This window comes from Peromyscus maniculatus, chromosome X (assembly GCF_049852395.1).
Source record: "Peromyscus maniculatus bairdii isolate BWxNUB_F1_BW_parent chromosome X, HU_Pman_BW_mat_3.1, whole genome shotgun sequence".
Classification (NCBI taxonomy): Eukaryota; Metazoa; Chordata; class Mammalia; order Rodentia; family Cricetidae; genus Peromyscus; species Peromyscus maniculatus.
Genome location: NC_134875.1, coordinates 16,665,024 through 16,685,576, shown reverse-complemented (window position 1 = coordinate 16,685,576; position 20,553 = coordinate 16,665,024). Strand labels below are relative to the sequence as shown.

At 37.9% G+C, this 20,553-nt stretch overlaps 1 protein-coding gene across 2 annotated transcripts in view; it reads right to left on the bottom strand.

The window, feature by feature from the left end:
• Fgf13 (fibroblast growth factor 13) overlaps nt 1-20,553 on the bottom strand; it is a 497,128-nt gene that overhangs the window by 452,251 nt on the left and 24,324 nt on the right. The gene's annotated exons all lie outside the window — the stretch shown is intronic.

Here is a 20,553-nt window from a genome sequence, read left to right as displayed (position 1 = left end):
AAATTAGAACAGTGTCATTTGATTTAGAAAACACTAGGTTGTTTCCAGGTTCTGGCGATTATGAATAATGCTGCTATGAACATAGTTGAACATGTATCTTTGTGGTATGATTGAGCATTCCTTGGGTATATACCCGAGTGGTATGGCTGGGTCTTGAGGTAGATCGATTCCCAATTTTCTGAGAAACTGCCATACTGATTTCTACAGTGGTTGTACAAGTTTGCATTCCCACCAACAGTGGAGGAGTGTTCCCTTTGCTCCGCATCCTCTCCAACATAGACTGTCATTAGTGTTTTTGATCATAGCCATTCTGACAGGTGTAAGGTGGTATCTCAGAGTCTTTTTGATTTGCATTTCTCTGATGATTAAGGATGGTGAGCATTTCTTTAAATGTCTTTCAGTCATTTGTGATTCTTCTTTTGAGAATTCTCTGTTTAGCTCTTTAGCCCATTTTTTAATTGGATTGTTCAGTATTTTGATGTCTAGTTTCTAGATGCCCATAAACTGAAGAATGGATTAAAAAAATGTAGTACATATACACAATGGAATACTACTCAGCAGAGAAAAACAATGACAGCATTAAATTTGCAGGCAAGTGGATGGAACTAGAAAATATCATCCTGAGTGAGGTAACCCAAACCCAGAAGGACAAACATGGTATGTATTCACTCATAAGTGGATACTAGATATAAAGCAAAGAACAATCAGACTACAACCTACAGAACCAGGGAGGCTCTATAGCAGGGGGGACCCTAGGATGACTGTGGCTTATAATAAGTTTTGGTTCTATTCAATTACTGGGTAAACCTCAATGAAATATTTCACTACTAGAATAAGAATTTATACTGTATCAAGCTGATAATAGAAAAATAAATAAATAAATAAAATGAAAAAAAAAAAAGAAAACACTGAACCACAAAGAATCACTATGTACTTTTCTTTTAATTTGTATGCTGGTAATAAGTAACATTAATCCAACAGCTCTCACATTGTACCAAGCACTCTTGAAAGCACTCTTATCATTCTCAAGATGACATAGCTACTAGAGAGCAGAGCAAGGACTTAATCCACACCTTTTTAACTGATTTCCAGGAATATTTTGGTTTTAGACAAGGTTTCCATTTGTAGATATGGTGGCTTTAAATTCTCAGTTCTTGACTCAGTCTTCTATCATTTAATCAAATGGGATATGAACCAATCATAGGCCTGAGCCACAATGCTTTGCTTCAACAGGTTAATTGGACTAAACTAGATCATAAGAGGACCCTACCTGCTCCTATCAGCTCACTATTTTAGGGCAGAGTCATCCCATTACCAAAGAAATAAGTCCAAGATTCTTACCATGAGATATGGAATCCTTCATGATCCAAACCAGTGTAATGGTTTTGAATGTGAAATGTCCCACAAAGACTCATGCTTTGAATGTGTGGTCCGCAGCTGGTGATGTTATTTAGGAATGATTTGGACACCTTAGGGGGTGGGGCTCAGTCGTCAGAAATGAGTAAATAGGGTAAACCTTTTAAACAGTAAGTGTCCTTATTTCATGCCTCATTCCGTGCTTCTGGCTCCACCATGATGTGAACAGCCTCAATCCAACATATGTTCCCATCACTGCAGACCTACCAAATGTACTTTGCCTTCCTTGCCATAATGTCAGACTGAAACCCTCTGAAACTGTGGTCCAAAGGAAATCTTCCCTTCCTGAATTTGTTTCTCTTAGGTAATCTGGAAACAGTGACACAAAAGTAATCAGGACACCCAGACTCTGTTAATATTCCCAGCCTCACTCTTACCCCTGCACATGCTTATCATTCTTTTCATGCTCCTGGACATTTACAAATAATATTCTTTTTCCATTTCAATGTGGCAAATTCTGATTCACTGACCAAGACTCAAGTCCTCTGAAATGTCTCCCTTGAGAAATTATCCTATATAAAATAGTACTTCCTTTCTATTATATTCCTCTAACACAATATAGGAAGTCAACTGAAGTACTTCACAGCTGTGCTATCTCCCTTACCAGAGTGAATTCTTCAAAGACAATACAATTTCTACATACATTGCACTAGCCATTTGTAGCTAACATATAATAACATTTGATAAATGTTTATGGGAAGATAACAGGCAAACATCAATCCAAACATATCCTACTTACATAGATAAAAGTAAGCAAGTCAGTTCAGAAATCATATGTCTACACACACACACACACACACACACACACACACGCATGCACGCACACCAAACTAACATGTCAACATTACATTAATCACAGCAACATAGAATTTTAGTTTATGTCAATCTTCTAAATTCCCCCTGAATAACTTTCCATTACCAGCATCTGATGAATACATGATGTCAACACCTGAAAATTAAGACATCTCCCTCAGAAATATGGTAATAATAACCTGCCTGATGAATTATGCCCAACCACAACATATCAAATACCTGGCCAGGTGTCAAAACCTCAACTGACCCCAACCCCTCACAAATGAGAGGTAATGCTACTGTGAATGACTCCTAGCACCAATGTTTCTGGAATGCAAATGGATATCTAAGAATAAGTACATTATATCTGAGCTGATAAGCCACAACTGGTTCTAAAGGAGAAATACAGAACTATTCAAAATTCCATGTAGCACAGCAATGAGATAGCTACATTGGGTAAAGGAGCTTGCTGCCAAGGTTGATTACTTAAGTTCAGTCCTAGGAATCGATATAATGGAAAGAACTAATTCCTGCAACTTGTCCTCTACACAAACACACACACACACACACACACACACACACACACACACACACACACACACCACTACCACCACCACCACCAACAACAATAATAATAATAACAACACTGTGAAATTATAACAATAATAAAATTTAAAAACAGCAACAACTCTGGGACAGTGTTATAATGAACATTTCAGAAATTAATTTTAATAAAAAAGTATGGGAGTCCTCTCAAACACTGAGGAATGAATACTTAGATTAATCTTTGACAAGTTGTAACAATGCAACTTTACCAAAACACAATTTACAAACACCTATTCCTTTAAATATAATGTAATTTTTCTTAAGAGGAGAACATGGCCCACAGAATCAACTAAGCAAGGTTCATAAGGACTCACAGAGACTGAAGCAGCAACCACAGAGCCTTCGTGGGTCTGTACTGGGTCCTCTGCATATATGTTGTGGTTGTTAGCTTGGAGTTCTTATGGGACTTCTAACAGGGGGACAGGATGTGTCTCTGACTCTTTTGTCTACTCTTGGGACCCTTTTCCTCCTACTGGGTTTCCTTGTCCAGTCTTGACATGAGGGTTTTTGCCTAGTTTTATTGCATCTTGCTATGCCATGTTCAATTGATAACCCTTGGAGGCCTGCTCCTTTCTGAAAGGAAATGGAGGAGCAATGGATCTGGGAGGATTGAGTGGGAAGAGTGGAAGGAAGGAAAACTGTGAATTTGAATTTTAATAATATAAAATAAAAAGACAAAAAAGAGAGAAATGTCACACTGCACAAATATAAGACAAGATTTGAAAATGAATAATTAGGATATTATTAAACATTTAAATTCATACACATAAGAGCACAGTTCACAGATGCTTCATTTGATACCTTCTGTGAAATAAACTATTTTTCATGACAGTTTCATACTTGATGGGCAAGATGCCAAGTTTCTTAATCCAAGCAACTGTTACTTACTCTGAATTTTGAAAACTCTAACAATAAAATCACCCAACCAAGGTTTAGTAAGTTGTGTGTTTGATACGAAATATTTTCATTTTCAATTTTTAATATGTTTTTAATTGAATTGAATCACTTTCCCCCATCCTTTTCTTCCCTTTAGCCCTTCCCATTTGCCCTCCCTCTAACCACTCCTATGTCCCCCACTTTCGAGCTGATATACTCTTCTTCTTCAATTATTATTGCAATATGTGTACATGTATATGTACCTAACCTGCTTAGTTTCCTTCTGTTGTTTGTGTATATATGGCTTCAAGGCTGACCACTCTTCATTGTATAACCAGTAAGGAGTTGCATCCCTGGAAGAGGTTGATTCTCCTTCCCCCTGCAGTCATTAGTTCTTTGTCTAGGAGAGGGATACTATGAAATTTTCCCCTGTCCATGGCTAACATTCCCATTGACATTGCCATTATTCTGGTCTTGCTTGTGCACCCATTTCTATGAAAGACTTTCATTGCAGACTTCTAGGTGTTCTGGCTCTTAACAGTCTTTCAGCTTTTTCTTACACTAAGTTCTCTGATCCCTGGTGGTGGAGTGGTGATGTAGATGTAAATGTTGGAACAGTGATCCCTACAATTTGTTGATTTCTACACCAGAAAACAGTGTGCAAGCTGTCAAGAGGGGAAAACAAACAGTCCTACCTAGCTACAGCATATATAAAACCCCACATGACAATTACCAGCATGGCGAGATATGCAATCAATAGCTATCTAATTGGGTTTCAGGTCCACTCAACAGGAGGGAAATCATGCCTGGATGCCTGGTACTAGAAACTTAACCAGCTTCCCAGGTCTAGTGAGGTCATGGACCTTAGAAAAGAATCTACTGTTACCATGTTGCTAGATCAGCATAATCCCTTACTATAGTCTAAATCTCATTATGATAAATTAATGTAGCTCCCACATCTCATGCAAGAAGACTCTTTATAGCAAATGGAAACCATCACAGAAAAGGTACATAATATTTGTGACTAGTTTGTAACGATAGGTAAAATCTTCAAAATTGTTTTGTTACCTAAATACAGTCTTAAATCTACTATTTGAAATATAATCCCTTTCACTTTTACAATAAGAAAAGAACTATCTCCTTGATAACAAATAGCAATTTTTACCTCCATACTATAAAAGTATATATTAGCATCTATATTAGATAATGGTTGAAGGGAGAGCAGCTGCAGAAGAGTTAATACAGTAAGAAGGCTTTTACATGAGGCTGAAATAATGTAAAACAAATGATATGCAGTCAGTTCTTCACAACCACTGATTTTACATCTACAGACTCAACCAACCACAAATGAAGAATCTTTAAAAGTATAAAACTGGATCTATACTAAATACAAACAAGTTTTCCCTTGTCATTATTCCCTAAACAATGTGTTATAATAACTACTTGGATGGGAAAAGCAATTCAGCCATCATTTAAAGTAGAGACTAGGATGTGAGTAGGTTATAGGAAAATACACAATTTCATGTAAGTGGCTTGGGCATCCTTGGTTTGGGGTATCAATAAGGGATCCAGAGAGTAATTCCTTCCAAAAGTCCAGGAAGTATTATGTTCTTTCTGGATAGTTCCAAATGTAACAGCAATAATGAAACATGGCTGTGACTTGCACCAAATTCAGAATCCTATTAAACCCCCCAGACATGAAAGCAGTAAGCCATAAATAAGGAACTGCATCAATAAATGTTTGGATATACTAAGTGGTAGGGTGGCCCATGAGTTCCTACTGGATCATTGTTTATGTTATTTTCATAGCTGAAATATTTTGCAGCAACTTTAGAAGTCAATGTTTTGATTAATTCCTTAAATTCCTTTCAGAAAATACATCTAACAATAACTTGGAGGTGCTTTTAGTAAAGAAGAAATATCAAAATATGAAGTTTGAAGCCAATGCTATAATTAAGCAGACAAGTAGACAGTATTCTGATTACAAATAAAGAATATTAATAGCCAAAATCTATCAAGCACTTACCATATGACAGGCACTATGTTGAGCACTTTATATAAATAATCATCTTTAATCTTCACACAAACCCACTGATGAAGGCACAAGTTTGATTTATGTTTGAAAGATAATGAAGCAGGTACTTAAGAGAGGGTAGAGAAATAAAGTTCCCACAGGAAATCATTGGATTATCTTCACCAAAGTATGACTATGACATTACTTTGACATACCATAGCTGATTCAAACTTTTCACAAGTGAAAACTGTGGTTTGTTCCGGAGTATTCTTTCATAAACTCTCAACTCACTCCAATGCAAAAGTTTACCTCTTCATTTCTAAAAAAAAAAAATTACAAATCCAAACTTATCTAGAATGATTTCCCCCAGTGGGTCCTCAATAAATGTAGTTGTTTTAGAGTAGCTTCCTCAATATGACTCAGATATTAAAACTCAAACATGACTGTACTTCTGTTTTATTTATATTAAATTCCTTGCTGTCCCATGACAATCCCTCATGTTTCTACAAACACTTGGAAAAGTTTGAAATGATTCTTAGCTCCTTAATATCAGTGAAATTTAAGTTAAACAAAATGTCTGAGACGAACCTGATGACTCTCAAGCTAGTGCTGAAGCAGTCAGTGTAGAAGGCTTGCCTCAGTGAAGGAACACATTAACTCTTTCTGAACAGCATGTCATCTGGGAGATGACAACCAGCCAAACCAACAGAGGGCTTATTTCCCGGTTTAAGCATCAGCCTATGTCCAGACTCCTTCTCACATTGCTTACACTTCCTATTACTTCCTTCCTCTCACCCTCTCTCCATTTTCTACCCTTGCCTAACCTGACTTCCGCTTCCCTGGCTCTCAGCACAAACTTGGTATTTGATCCATCCTTCGTTTTCAAGGGTCTGCTTTCAGCAGTGCAGTGTTACCCAAGGAAACTCTATACAAAGTTCTAAAGATAAAAACCTTCAAAGGAAAACTATGGCCAAATTTTTCCTGGTTGGCAAGCACCACAAAGCTCTGGAGACAATTTAGATAGCATTCCACAAACCCTATGCCAGAACCCTGAAACCTCACATTCATCCCTATGTTTGTGTTCCACCAGTCAGAATCTGCTGACACACACAGAATTTTTTTTCAAATTAAGATACAAATTTTACATAACACCTGATTAGACTAGGAAACTTGGCAAATTTTTATTACCCATGATATTTTTTTAAACTGGTGTCAAGAACCAAAGGACACTTTAATATCCAAAGATATATTAGAAATATTCTAGCCTTTACATGACTTCCAAAACCAGACAATCAACAAATATTCACCAAGCATATATTTCAGGCCAAGCATGAAGGTAGATTCAAAGACAGTATCAACTGTGGCTGGCCCAAATCCTTAGATTATAACAAAGAAGAACAAAATAGCTACAGATTTTACAATTTCATCTCCAAAACGAAGTTTCCAATGTCAAAGAATGATGGTGTCAAAAATGATACAGGAGGTGCTTTCTTGTGAGACTCAATATAGCAGAGCCCTACCTTCTGCCCATTCCATAGGAATCGATGATCTCCAACAGTGAGTCCTTGAAAAAAGGCCCAGTCACTGACCTACCTAAACTTCATTTGTTTGATTCCATCTGGTTTGTTTTCCTTTCTTCTGAGTTATCCATAGTCATCCTCCCCTCTAGTCACCTTAGATATCAGTATTAACAGGTATAATCAATGAAAATCTTAAGTCAAAGGGCCAAAACTAGATCCTATACAAGAGAGACTCGCCTTGCATTTCCATAGCTCTAGATGACAGATCCTGAGATAATAGTGTGAGGTAATATTCAACCAGACTACAGACAGACCCAGACAACCTTGTCTGCTACCATGGAAACCCCCAATCCTTACCTTTGTTTGTCTTCCCTTCAAAATGTTGACAGTGCTGTGAGCTCTTCAAAGACAGATTTTTTTTTCAGATCATTAAGCCTTTGTATCTCCCAGTGTGGTCATGTCAATAATCAATTTCCATTCCTGCCTTTACCACTCAATGACTTTTCATGTTTCCAGGGTTGGTGACCAAGCCTTGTTCACTGGGATTCTCTGGATCCTGAACATTATGATGCCCTACCAAAATTCCAAAGACCTGGCCTTTAATCCCAGATATGCCACTATTTTATGTGTGTGTGCCCTGAACCAGCAGTTTCATTTCCTTGGCTCTCAACTGCCTCATTTATACAGTGAAACAAAAACAACTTACCCCAGCTATTCATCAAGGTGTTTTAAAGAGCATGAAATGTATTAGATAAAACGCTGTTTCCAGAATCTAGACTTTGTTATCCTCAAATCTTTGAACAAGTCCTTTGCCCTCTCCAAGCTTCAGTTCTGTTACCAGAATTAAGGGTCCCGATAGCTGCTGTTTGAAGGACAACTTGGGGAAGAGGAGAGTTCATAAAAAGTAATCAGATGCAGCCAAGGGCCTGAAGTCTTGATAAGACAGGAAGAGCTGCTGCCTGAAAGATTCATTTGGTGGAACATGGGGGCACCAAGATATTTTACAAAGTGGGACAGAAAGGATAGGGAGATAATAGGTGGAAATAAAACAGGGTCTTCATCATCTAAGCTATATCTGCTTTTTCTTCTTTAGAAGAAGCTTCAATTGTTGGCACAAGCTCCTGTTGTTCTTGTTCAACAAACATTCAGAAAACTAAAATCTAAGGAGAGACACTGAAAATATAATCAGAGGTTCCAGTTTCTGCAAATGTAAAAAGAGATCATTTAATACTTAATATCTTCAAGGACTAGGTAAAAATAAGAGCTTGGTAAACTCTGCCCAGGACAATTCTTATAAAAAGCTTCCTCATTAGAGTCTCTTCAATTGTAGATACAATGGTGACTTCATCTCCAAAATACTTGTAAGATGATGAAAGTGGAAGTAGAAGCTATGAAATATATTACCTATTCTATGCTGTCAGAAGAAACTTCCAAATGTTGATATTCATAGTACCACAAATGTTGCTGGTGAGTCTATGAGTTTTATCATACTAACTTAAGATTCCCAATCATGAACTTATAGCTAAAGGCCACACTACAAACCACCATATTAGATAAGGAACTTGTACATCATTGTGAAGTTTGAAAGTTTCCATGAAAAACTTAGGGATGGGAAGAGGTAGATCTAGAATGTAACTACCAGAGATAGAATGCCCCCAAAAGACAGCCTTACAGTAAAGGGCTTTAAAAACAGCATTCATGTGAATTGTGCCTGTAAATCCATTACAGTATGTTCCATGCAGATCTCTATCTATAGGATATGCTGCCATGGCTATAATCATAATTTGTGTGTGAAGTCTAAAATCATAGTCAATTTCATTAATTCTTGTTACAGCTTCATTCTACTTTATCATCTGATTTAATGAAATAATAAGGGATTAGACTATGTATCTATGTTCTAGATCATTTGTATATCACTTTCCACAAATTATTTGACTCAATGAAAGGAAATCAACTACCCAAACTAGCTAACAAACCCTCTTCTTAAAAATTAATTTATAAATAGTGAGTCAATGGTTTCTACTGCTCTACCTTTGTGTTTCCTCCTTTGCTTAGCTGGATTTCTATGCTACACTAACATTGTTTATCCTTGAGACCAGGACACCAGAAGGCCACAAGTCCCTCCCTCTTTAGGTAGGCTACCTAAAACTAGTTATATCTATGATTGCTGTCAGAGTAACAGTCAACAAACATCTAACTTCATTACAATTTCATATGCATGCCAAATGGTACCTATTTCAGATTCATGACAGTTGATAATGTCATCATGATTAAAAAGAGACATAAAGGAACAGAGCATTAATTTCCAGACAATCTCTACTCATTCTCTCAAAACATATGAATATGCTTTCCTTTTATTGGCCTATCTCTTCTTTTCACTTCTTATATATGTATAAAACCACTTAATCCCAAAACCTCTAACATGTCTGGAAGTGGATTTGTTCATTTATCTACCACTTATATTATTTGTGGTTTCTTGGCTGATTTGTTGACTTTGCATTTGTTCCACGATTCTAAAAGAGAAAGAACTGTGTGTGACATCAGAAGTTGGTAACAAGAATTGGCATATGCATGTGGATAATATATGCAAGTGACTTTTTAACAATAATTTTACTGTATAGAACATTTAACTCTATGGTCATTATTCTATGATACTGTATACATGATACACCAGTTATTTCAGAAAGAACTACTGAACAAATCCAAAAAGTAACATGAAGAGAAAGAGCTTCTCTGGGAAGTTTTCATTTAATCAACGTCCTCTCTAATATTAAAATCACCTTGATGATAAGGAGTCAATGGAGAGAGATTATAAAGCTCCATCAAAGCATTAAGGCAAGAATAACACAAAATACACAGAAAACAGCAAAATTAGACATCTCATGATCAAATGCTGAAGCAACATACTGAGACATACTCCTTAATTTAGTATTTTGTCTACTCTTCCATTGTATGCCAAAGTTTTTTTGTAATTTTTCCTGCTTTCCTAATTTTTATGTTAAGAGAAATCACAAAAGACACATATCATTCTACAGAAAATAAGTTTTTAATTTTTATTTCTGCTCATATATTATTGAATCAAAAAGTTTTATGATTGTAGAATATAAAAATTAGATAAAACAATTTCATCTCTGTAAGAAAAGTATCTATCAAAACTAATTTGAAAGGAGAATAAAGATTTCTTTTGGCTGAGGTGTGCACCACAGCCCCCCATAATATTTCTTAATTCACCAATTATATAAGATGAGGACAAACCTAAAAGCAATCTCACAGGATTTCTATGATGGCATATGGAAAGTATTTTGTAAATAGAAAATGGCTGGCTCACTTTACATTTTAATATTAGCATGTGCCTGTGAGTATGGATGTGTTCTGAACATGTCAGTGTATTTCTATATTAGAAGTACCTCACATGTTGTGTATGCCCTAACTAGATATTTAATATATATTTGATAAAGTCATAAATAACTGATTAATAAAAGACTATATTTCCTATATGTTCCCATGATATGCCAAGATATGTCCTATGTGTCTCCTTATTTCTACTATTTATCATAAGGCTCAGCCTAAAGTAATTTGCCAAAGAAAATTGAACTGATGTATGATTTGCCAGGATAGGCCCATCCTTGACACTCCATGTGCACTATTAATCCCACTCATATCTCTCTTGACCCTATTTAAACGTCACTTTCTTTCTTCTACTGCTCCTGCCATAAACCCTTCCCTAACAAGAACCACTCTTACTGTGGTACTTCTGCAACTTTAGACTACATCATTTTAGATGAACAGAATAGGCCATTTGGTTTTATTTTTGATCTTCTCAAATTGCTGACCATCACTTCAGATTTAGTCATCTGTGATGACCAATTAGCATAGAATCTCTTCAGAGGCAAATATAACACATCTGCTAAATCTTCACAATAACTAGCACCAAGCTAGGCACTAAACTAATTGGCGATCTTTAAGAACATATATTCTATAGGTATATCACACACACACACACACACACACACACACACACACACACACACCCTCCAAGCTGAAGTGGGCACTGAGAGAATTTACCAATCCTGAATTCTAAAAACAACAAACAAATGAGTTTGCTCAGATTGAAGATGATAAAGTAGGGGCACCCACAAATTGCCAATACCCACTAGGTTAAAATCACTGGAGAGCAGATATACTTCTAACCCTAACCCTAACCCTGAAACCCTAACCCTAACCCTAACCACACACTCACTGGCACACATGCTCCCCCATGCACCAAAAAGCATGAATTCACACATGAACAAATAGACATAAACTAGAAAACAGACACTTGCTGTATGTAGAAAATTCTACAGATAGACAGTTTATTGAAATTCTGCCAAGTGGCACTACAGAACAGACAGTGCTTTGTAAGATTGTGAGAGATATTGGTGAGCAAAAGAGTGGAAGAGAAAGACTACCTCAGTACTTGGAGCATGCAGCAGAAGAGGGAGAAGTATCAGGCAAAAGAAAGAAAAAAAAAGCATCGAAAACACTGGCCTCAACACTGAGAAGAGTTGCAATCTAAACTGACAGGAATCTCAGAATCAGCATGCCATATTGACCATGGAAAAGTACTCTCTACTTTCTGGAATTCCTTAGTGGTACAACCACAGGAAGATGTTCTGGGTCTGTGGCTAGAGGAGATATCCTGTACTATATTGTATCAAGGAGTTCCCAGCCTAGGGCTGGTCTAGAAATCTGGTCTAGTAGCTTGACTGGGAAACACTTGGAGTCAGAGTCTGAGAACTTCAGGAAGTGAAAAACCATTCAGAATCACAGAGAAGAATAGAAGAGACTCTCTGGGGGCTGCTGATTAGGGAAGCTAACTATCAGAGCTCTGTTTGGGTGCATCCATTGGTTTTTTGTGATTACTCAAAGAAGATAAGCTGTAAAAATTTGGAAACCCAAAGAGTGAAGCACATGAGAAGCAAAACAGCCAGATTGCTGCATGGGACTTCTCATCCACAATCAGACATTTGAACGCAGAGGAGACTAGGACCACACTGCAGAAATTTTGCTGACTACTACCTCATTCATTAAGAGGAGTTGGGCATTCTAGAGTAATAATGACAGGCTAGACCCACAAACCATACTTTCTGGTTGCTAGGCAAACACAGGGGAAAGAAGCCAAATAGCATGCAGACTCTGTCCTCACCAGGTGGTATCAAGCTTAAGTGGGCATAGAATGGAGAACCAGTCCAAATTTCTTACTGCTGCTCACATGACTGACCTCCTTAGAGGACTAGAAGCCTGTCCTTTTGTTTATTTTCCAAAACTATTCTATTAGTTTCTCCTTTTGTGTTCCTTTTTTTTTAATTTTCTAGTACTATATTTTTGGAATTTTTCTTAAATTTCTATATGGATATTTTTATTTGAATTGATTGATTTAAATATGTATGCATAAATTTTTATTCCTTTTTATGTAGCATTTTTCTGTCTCAACATTCTTTCACCTCTTCTTTACATTTAATATCTAGTGTCTTTAACTACATTTGTCTTGTCCTATTTTTTTCAAAATGGGCTCTTGGCATAGAAACCAGGCTGGCCTCGGGCTTGTGGCTGTACAGACTCAAGAGCTGCCAGAATGCTGAGATGGTAGACATCAGCCACCAGATCCAGATTTTAGTGTTTGAATTTTAACGCTCTTTTCTAACTTCTCCTTCTATCTATAAATTATCTTTGTCGTCAATGAAATCTGTTTTACATTTCTTCTTTCATGTAACAGTTCTCTTTCAAATAATTTTTATTTTACATGATGTTAGTGTAGTGTTTGCTTGTTAATTTATACTTTTCCTTTTGATCATTTTCTTAGCTAGATTTCTCTCTCATCTCTTCTCACTTTTCACATCTATTTGCTTTTTCTTCTATTTTTCTCTAGTATTATTCCTTGTTATTGTGTTTCTTATTTTTTCCATTCATATCCTTATTAAACACTGTCTTCTGAATTCAAGCAGTAACATCTTGGATCCTTTTCCCTCTAATGTTATTGTAGGAGTGATTGTTTTAATTATTAGTGTATTTCCCTAGCTTGTGTCTATAGGTTGGTATTCATCTCTGAGAGGTTCTAAGGATTGGATCTGGTGGCTTGAACATGTTGATAGGTATTTACCTATTGGACTATACCCATGAGAAACTGCAGCTCACTCTGTCACAACTTTAACCAACCTGAATCTCAGTGACAGCCTTAACTGAAAAAACACGAAAAATGAAAACTTCTAGATGATGAATACAAACAAACAGCTTAATAAAGCAGGAAGACAATGAAGGATATGGAAAAAGAACGCAATAAGAAGCCAAAGATTCAAAAATAATCAAATTGAAGCTTTAGAAACACAAAACCTCCAAAGTAAAATATAATGTCAATTGAAAGCCTCATCAATAAGCTGGATCAAGTGAAAGACAGAATAATGAAGGATGGAGGATGAGGTAAATAAATTGAACACTCATGCGATAATAATGAAAAATAAGATATTAGCAACAGAATACCAAGACCTTTAGGACACCATGAAAAGGCAAAGGTTAGAAGCCATGAGCATAGAAAGACAAGGGATAAACAAATGGCCTAAGAAAATGCTTAATGAAATAATGCCAAAAAAATTCTTAAATCTTGGGAAAGAGGCACAACAGACTTTTAGGAAAGAACTGATCCATATCATATGATAGTTTAAAAATACAGAAAATGGACAAGAAAACATGGAAAGATGAAAGAGAGAAGTTCCTGGTCACATAGAAAAGCAAGCCTATCAGAATAACAGCAAATTACACACACACACACACACACACACACACACACACACACACACACACACACACACCTCTCTAAATGCCAGAGAGCCCGAACGAAAGGAACTGATACCCTAGATTACTATATCCAGCAAAGGTATGCTTCGAAATCAAAGGGAAAACAAAGAGCACTCAAAGTGAACATGAAGTAGGAGGATCCATGCTCATTAACTCAGTATTGCACAAGATACCTAATGAATCCTACAAACAAAAATAAAGATAGGCATAATGATGAGAATATGGGAAAGATGAACTATCACTAGAAGAGTGACAATGATGCAAATGATGACTAGAAAAGACTCAAGCATCACAGACAAAGAAAATGACAGGAATTAATACAGCCCACATAGTAATAATTCCGAATGCTAAGGGACCCAATTTTCCACCTAAAAGATACAGGATAACAGGCTAAATTTTAAAAAGAGCCAACTGTTTGCTGGATGAAAGAAATATGCTCACTGTCAAAGACAAACACAGTCTGATAATAAAAGGATGGAAAAAGATATCCAAGCAAATAGGCCTTAAAAAAAAGAAAATCAAATAGCTACATCCACATCAAAAAACTTCAAACCAAGTTCATCAGAAAAGACTGAGATATCACTGGATATTATTAAAGGAACAATCTATCAAAAGGATAATATATATATATATATATATATATATATATTATATATATGCTAACATTAACATTCCTAATGTCATAAAAGAAATAATATCACCAAAAGGCAGATCCCCATACTAACAGTGGGTGACTTCTTCAATATGCCATGTCATAGCATCTATGTCATATACATACACACACACGGGGTGGGGGAAGAAAAAGGAAAATTAAAGTATGGCATAAAGCAAGTCATAATGAATATAAAAAAGTTGCAATTATTTCTTATATTTTATCATATTATAGTGAATAAAACAAGAAACAAAACAGCAAGAGAAAATACATAATTTTTTAAATGAAGATTAAAATGTACACATTTGAACAATGAGTGCATCATCCAAGAAATCAGGATGAATTAAAAAAGAAAACCAAGAAGTAAATGAAAATACACTTTGCCAGAACATATGGCCTACAGTGAAAGTATTTCTAAGAGGAATGTGTGTGTGTGTGTGTGTGTGTGTGTGTGTGTGTGTGTGTGTGTGTAAAATATACAGCTCTACTCTTGAACACTGTTGATGGAATGTAAATATAGTCACTATACAAAACTGTATGGAAGTAACTTGAAAAAGAAAACATAGGACTATTAAGATGAAGGGATAAGGTAAACATGGTACATATATACATTGGAGCATTATTCACCGATTAAAAGTAATAGAATGGTACAGCAGAAGTGGATCAGTAGTTAAGCACATTCCTGCTCTTGTAGAGGACTCAGACTCAGTTTCCAGCATCCACATGTCATCTCACAACTACCCATCATCAGTCCCAGGGGATCTGATACCTTCTGGCTTCTGTAGGTACCATAGTTACCAGATATACACATGGCATACATACATACATACATGTAGATAAACAGACATGCATATAAATAAAAAATAAGCAATTAAGAAAGAATAAAATCATGTAAAGCAGGGCACCATGGTACACACTTGTAATGCTGGCATATGGGAAGTATAAGCAGGAGGAGGATCAGGAATTCAAAGTTATCCTTGACTAGCTATATTGTGAATTTGAGAGTAGCTTGGACTGCATGAGACACTCTATCAAAAACAAAAACAGAAAGGAAGATAAAACTCGTGTTGTTATAGAAAAATAGAGGGATCTAGATATCACCTTACAATAAATCTGACTCCGAAAGACAATTATCACAGGTCTGGGAGTGATGGCTCAGCAGTTAAGAACACTCACTGCCTGCTCCCAGAGGACATAGTTTCAGTTTCCAGCACCCACATGGAGTTACACAATTGTCTGTAACTCCAGTTCCAAGGGATCCAACACCCTCTTCCGACCTCCAAAGGCACTGCATGCACGTGGCACTCACCACACACACACACACACACACACACACACACACACACACACACACAAGCAAGCAAGCAAAACACCAATACACATAATATTTTTAAATAAATTATTTTTTAAAGAAATACAATTGAGTTTCTCTCATATGTGAAAGATATTTTTTGTTTCTCTGTTGATCCCAACTCCTTCATGACCTCATTTTCCCTATAATCTCCATAAAGAGTGTAATAACAACTACAGCAATAGTAATGACAATTATACAGTGTTTACTATGTGTACTGCTATTGTAAATACCACATACGTTAAATAATTTAATCTATCCAGCAACTGTGATGAGTTGCTAAATACTGTTCTCATCTTGCATAGCAAAGCTGAGGTACATACTATGTGTTTATCCAATATACCACCTCAAAGTGCTTCTTGAATATAAGATTTGAAATGTTATCACTGGAAGGGACCAACAGTGAGTTGTCTAAGGGCTGCTTTGACTTTTTTTATGAAGAAAACAGGGTTTATTTCAGCTTACAGTTCATCATGAAGGGAAGTCAGCACAAGAACTGGAGGCAGGAACTAAAGCAGCAGCCATGGAGGAATGCTGCTTACTGGCTTGCTCCCCATGGCTTACTTAGTCTGCTTTCTTATACAAACTATGACCATCAACCCAGGAATAACACTGCCTATAATGGGATGTGCCCTTGCATAACTATTTTTAATCAAGAGAATACTCAGAGACTTGCCTAGAGCCCAATCTGACAGAAGTATTCTCAACTGAAGTCCCCTCTTCCAAGATAACAAAAAAAAACTAGTCAGCAAATGTTTCATCAGAAATTAATCATGGTAAGAATAAATGCAAGCCCTTTATTGACCTCACTCACCACCTTGTTCTTGGTGTGGTCATAAGAATGAATAGGCAAAACTACATACTTTCTCCTCAAGCATGTACCAAAGCTTCTAATCAGAGACTGTTTTGACCATGTATTTGATAGTCTTTGGTTACATAGTGAGCAAAGTGATGAAAAATATTCTGAGCAGCAAGGAACAGCCTAACAAAAAGGTTAAGAAGTTCAAGTATTGGGGTTATTGGGAATTTTCTTAATAATTTAAAATTTTCTTCAAAAGAAAAAAAACTTCCATCATTTAAAATTCAGCAGGATTGTCAGTCTTTTTATTAAACATCAGAATGCTTCTTCTGAAATTAGAAAATCTTCTAGTTCATATAGTACTAAAGAGCTAAAGATTTTCACATTTAAAGACAGTGAGGCGCAACTGAGTGTACCAGGCTCTGATGACTCCCCATGAGAGAACTTGCCTTTTTGGAGGAGGGAATTGGGGGGTGGGTTGGGGTAGAAGGCTGGGGAGGCAGGCGGGGGAGGAGAGGGGATCTGTGGTTGGTATGTGAAATAAATAGACAATTTCTTTTTTATTTTTATTTTCTTTATTAAGAAATTTTCTACTTACTCCTCATGCTATCCACAGACCCTCCTCCTCCCTCCTCCCACCCCCAGCCCTCTTTCCCAAGCCACCCACATCCCCCACATCCCCCAAATCGAGGTCTTCCATGGGGAGTCAACAGAGCCCAGCTCACTGAGCCTAGGCAGGTCCAAGCCCCTTCCCTCTGCACCAAGGCTATGGAAGGTGTCACACCACATACACCAGATTCCCAGAAGCCTGCCCATGCACCAGGGACAGATCCCGATGTCCCTGCCTGGGTGCCCCCCGAAAACAGTTCGAGCCAAACAACCATCTTCCATGTCCAGAAGGCCTAGTCCAGTCCCATGGGGGCTCCACAGCCACCAGTCCACAGTTCATGGGTTTCCACTAATGTGGTCCATCATCTCTGCACATCCTCCTATCATGATCTCTATGTCCCTCACCTGCAGTATCTCTCCTCTCTCTCATCAATTGGATTCCCGGAACTCAGCCTGGTGCCTGGCCGTGGATCTCTGAATCTGCCTCCATCTGTCACTGGACAAAGGCTCTATGATGACAGCTAGGTTATTTGCTAGGCTGGTCACCAGAGTAGACCGGTCCAGGCACCCTCTGGACCACTGCCAGCAGTCCAAGGTGGGGTCAACCTTGTGGATTCCTGAGAACCTCCCCTGCACCCTGCCTGTTCCTATTCCCATGATGTCCTCATCTATTATGGTATCTTCCTCCCTGCCCCCCCACTCTGTCCCTGTTCCAGCTTGACCCTCCCATTTCCCTATGTTCTCATCCCCCACTCCTCACCCTCTGCCAACACCCCCACACATACCTAGTCCATTCATGTAGATCTCATCCACTTCTCCTTCACGGGGTCATCCATGTGTCCCTCCCAGGGTCTTTTCCTGTTAGCTAGCCTCAATAGAGAATTTCTTAATTTAAAAAAGTCATAATGGAGCCGGGCGGTGGTGGCGCACGCCTTTAATCCCAGCACTCGGGAGGCAGAGCCAGGCGGATCTCTGTGAGTTCGAGGCCAGCCTGGGCTACCAAGTGAGTCCCAGGAAAGGCGCAAAGCTACACAGAGAAACCCTGTCTCGAAAAACCAAAAAAAAAAAAAAAAAAGTCATAATGGACAAATAGCCAAACTAGTGGAAACACATAAACTATGAGCCAATAGCTGAGGAGCCCCCAACTGGATCAGGCCCTCTGGATAAGTGAGACAGTTGATTAGCTTGATCTGTTTGGGAGGCCCCCAGGCAGTGGGACCAGGACCTGTTCTTAGTGCATGAGCTGGCTTTTTCGAACCTGGGGCCTATGCTGGGACACTTTGCTCAGCCCTGGTGTAGGGAGGAGGGGACTGGACCTGCCTGGACTAAATCTACCAGGCTGGGCTGACTCCCCAGGGGAGACCTTGCCCTGGAGGAGGTGGGAATGGGGGGAGAATTGGAGGGGAAGGCTGGAGGGTGGGAGGAGGGAGGACAGGGGAATCCGTGGCTGATATGTAAGATTAAATTAATTATAAAATAAAAAAATCATAATAAAAAAAAGACAGTGAGGCAGCAGAAAGGAAGGCTCTCCTGCTGATGGGACACTGTCACTATCACAGTGAATTATACTCTATTTGTCAATAGTAAATGGTTTACATATGTCTTAGGGTGTGCGAAAATGATGTCCAGATGAATAATCTGGGGCTAGGGGGACTTCTCTTTACCCAGAGCACTTGTTGCTCTTGAGAGGACCTGGGTTAAGCTCACAACCGTCTGAAATTCCAGTTCTAGGAGATCCAACACCCTCTGAGGGCACCAGGCACCCATGTGGTGAAACCAATCATAAAATTTCAAATATGTCCAGTGCTAATTTGTGGGAATGCTGTGATAAAAATAAAATTTAAAGAAAAATTTTCTTTGGATGACTAAATAGCGTTTGACCAATAAAAGGCTTCCAAAAATATTAAATCTATTCATTAAACAAAGTATGGTGATTCCATATAGTTCAATCCTAGTAGGTACTTAATATTATTACTCTGATTGTAAAGATCCACAAAACTGAAATGCACCAAGGGTGCCAAGTTCTTGCTCTCTTTTCATAAGGACACTGCCACCTCAGACTCACCGTACCCAGATCCTATAACAGACAAATACTTTACTGAACATCAAGGAAAGGAAGCAAACATGTGGCCCCTTCCCACATAGAACAGTTATTTGTCTGTGCCGTTTTTGTTTGTAGATAGGCACAAAGATTTAAGTATCATATATTCAAACTTTGTCCAGAGGAGGTTGCAGCAATCATGTTTCACTATGGGTTTCTGATATTCCCACTACAGGATGAACTGTACTCCTCCCAACCAATGGGTATTACCCCACTTGCCTGTCTGAAAGAGACAGGGGTTAAGCAGAACATTGTTAAGGGAGATAGGAAGTATCTAGTACTCCTAACCCTTAACACTTACCAAATACTGAACAAGAGTCACTCCTCTCCATCACTCGGACTCACACTGTACACAATGCAAGTGGAAGCACTGTTATCACCTGTGCATTGCAGGCACTCAGGAGAGACTGATTGATCTAGCTGATAATTCCTCCTAGTTTCAGGAGTCAAATGGTTCAGAACAGTGCAGGCTAAAACGTGCACCAGAGAGATGCTCTTCTTGAAAGAGTTCAGAATATTTCATGCCTTCTTTCCTAGAAATGAAAATCCAGCAATCTTACATTTGTAAATCAGCAAGTAGTTTCAGTGCGAATGCAGGTATAGCCATGGGTACAGAGCAATTTAGTACTTGTAAATGTTATCTGTGTATATACAGAAATTTCCAAGGCTACAATGCAAAAAAAAAAGCTGTTAGTGCACTTTTAAGAGTGCTAATGTAGTAACTAAATGTAGTAGAGACTACATTTGAAATTCTGCATTGCGAAAATTCTACAGAAATGTATTTAGAAGAAAGAATGTCACTCCTTTTCAGAAAAAAAACTCTAAACACCTGCCTTCTGGGTGATGTTTTTTCTCCTTTTCCCCAGGCAACATGAAAAATATGACAACCCACTTCTTATACATAACTTCATAGCTGCCTCTTAGGGTTTTACTCATATGTTATCCTCTCAGTGAATTCATCTCTGATTAACAAAATCAAACTTCAA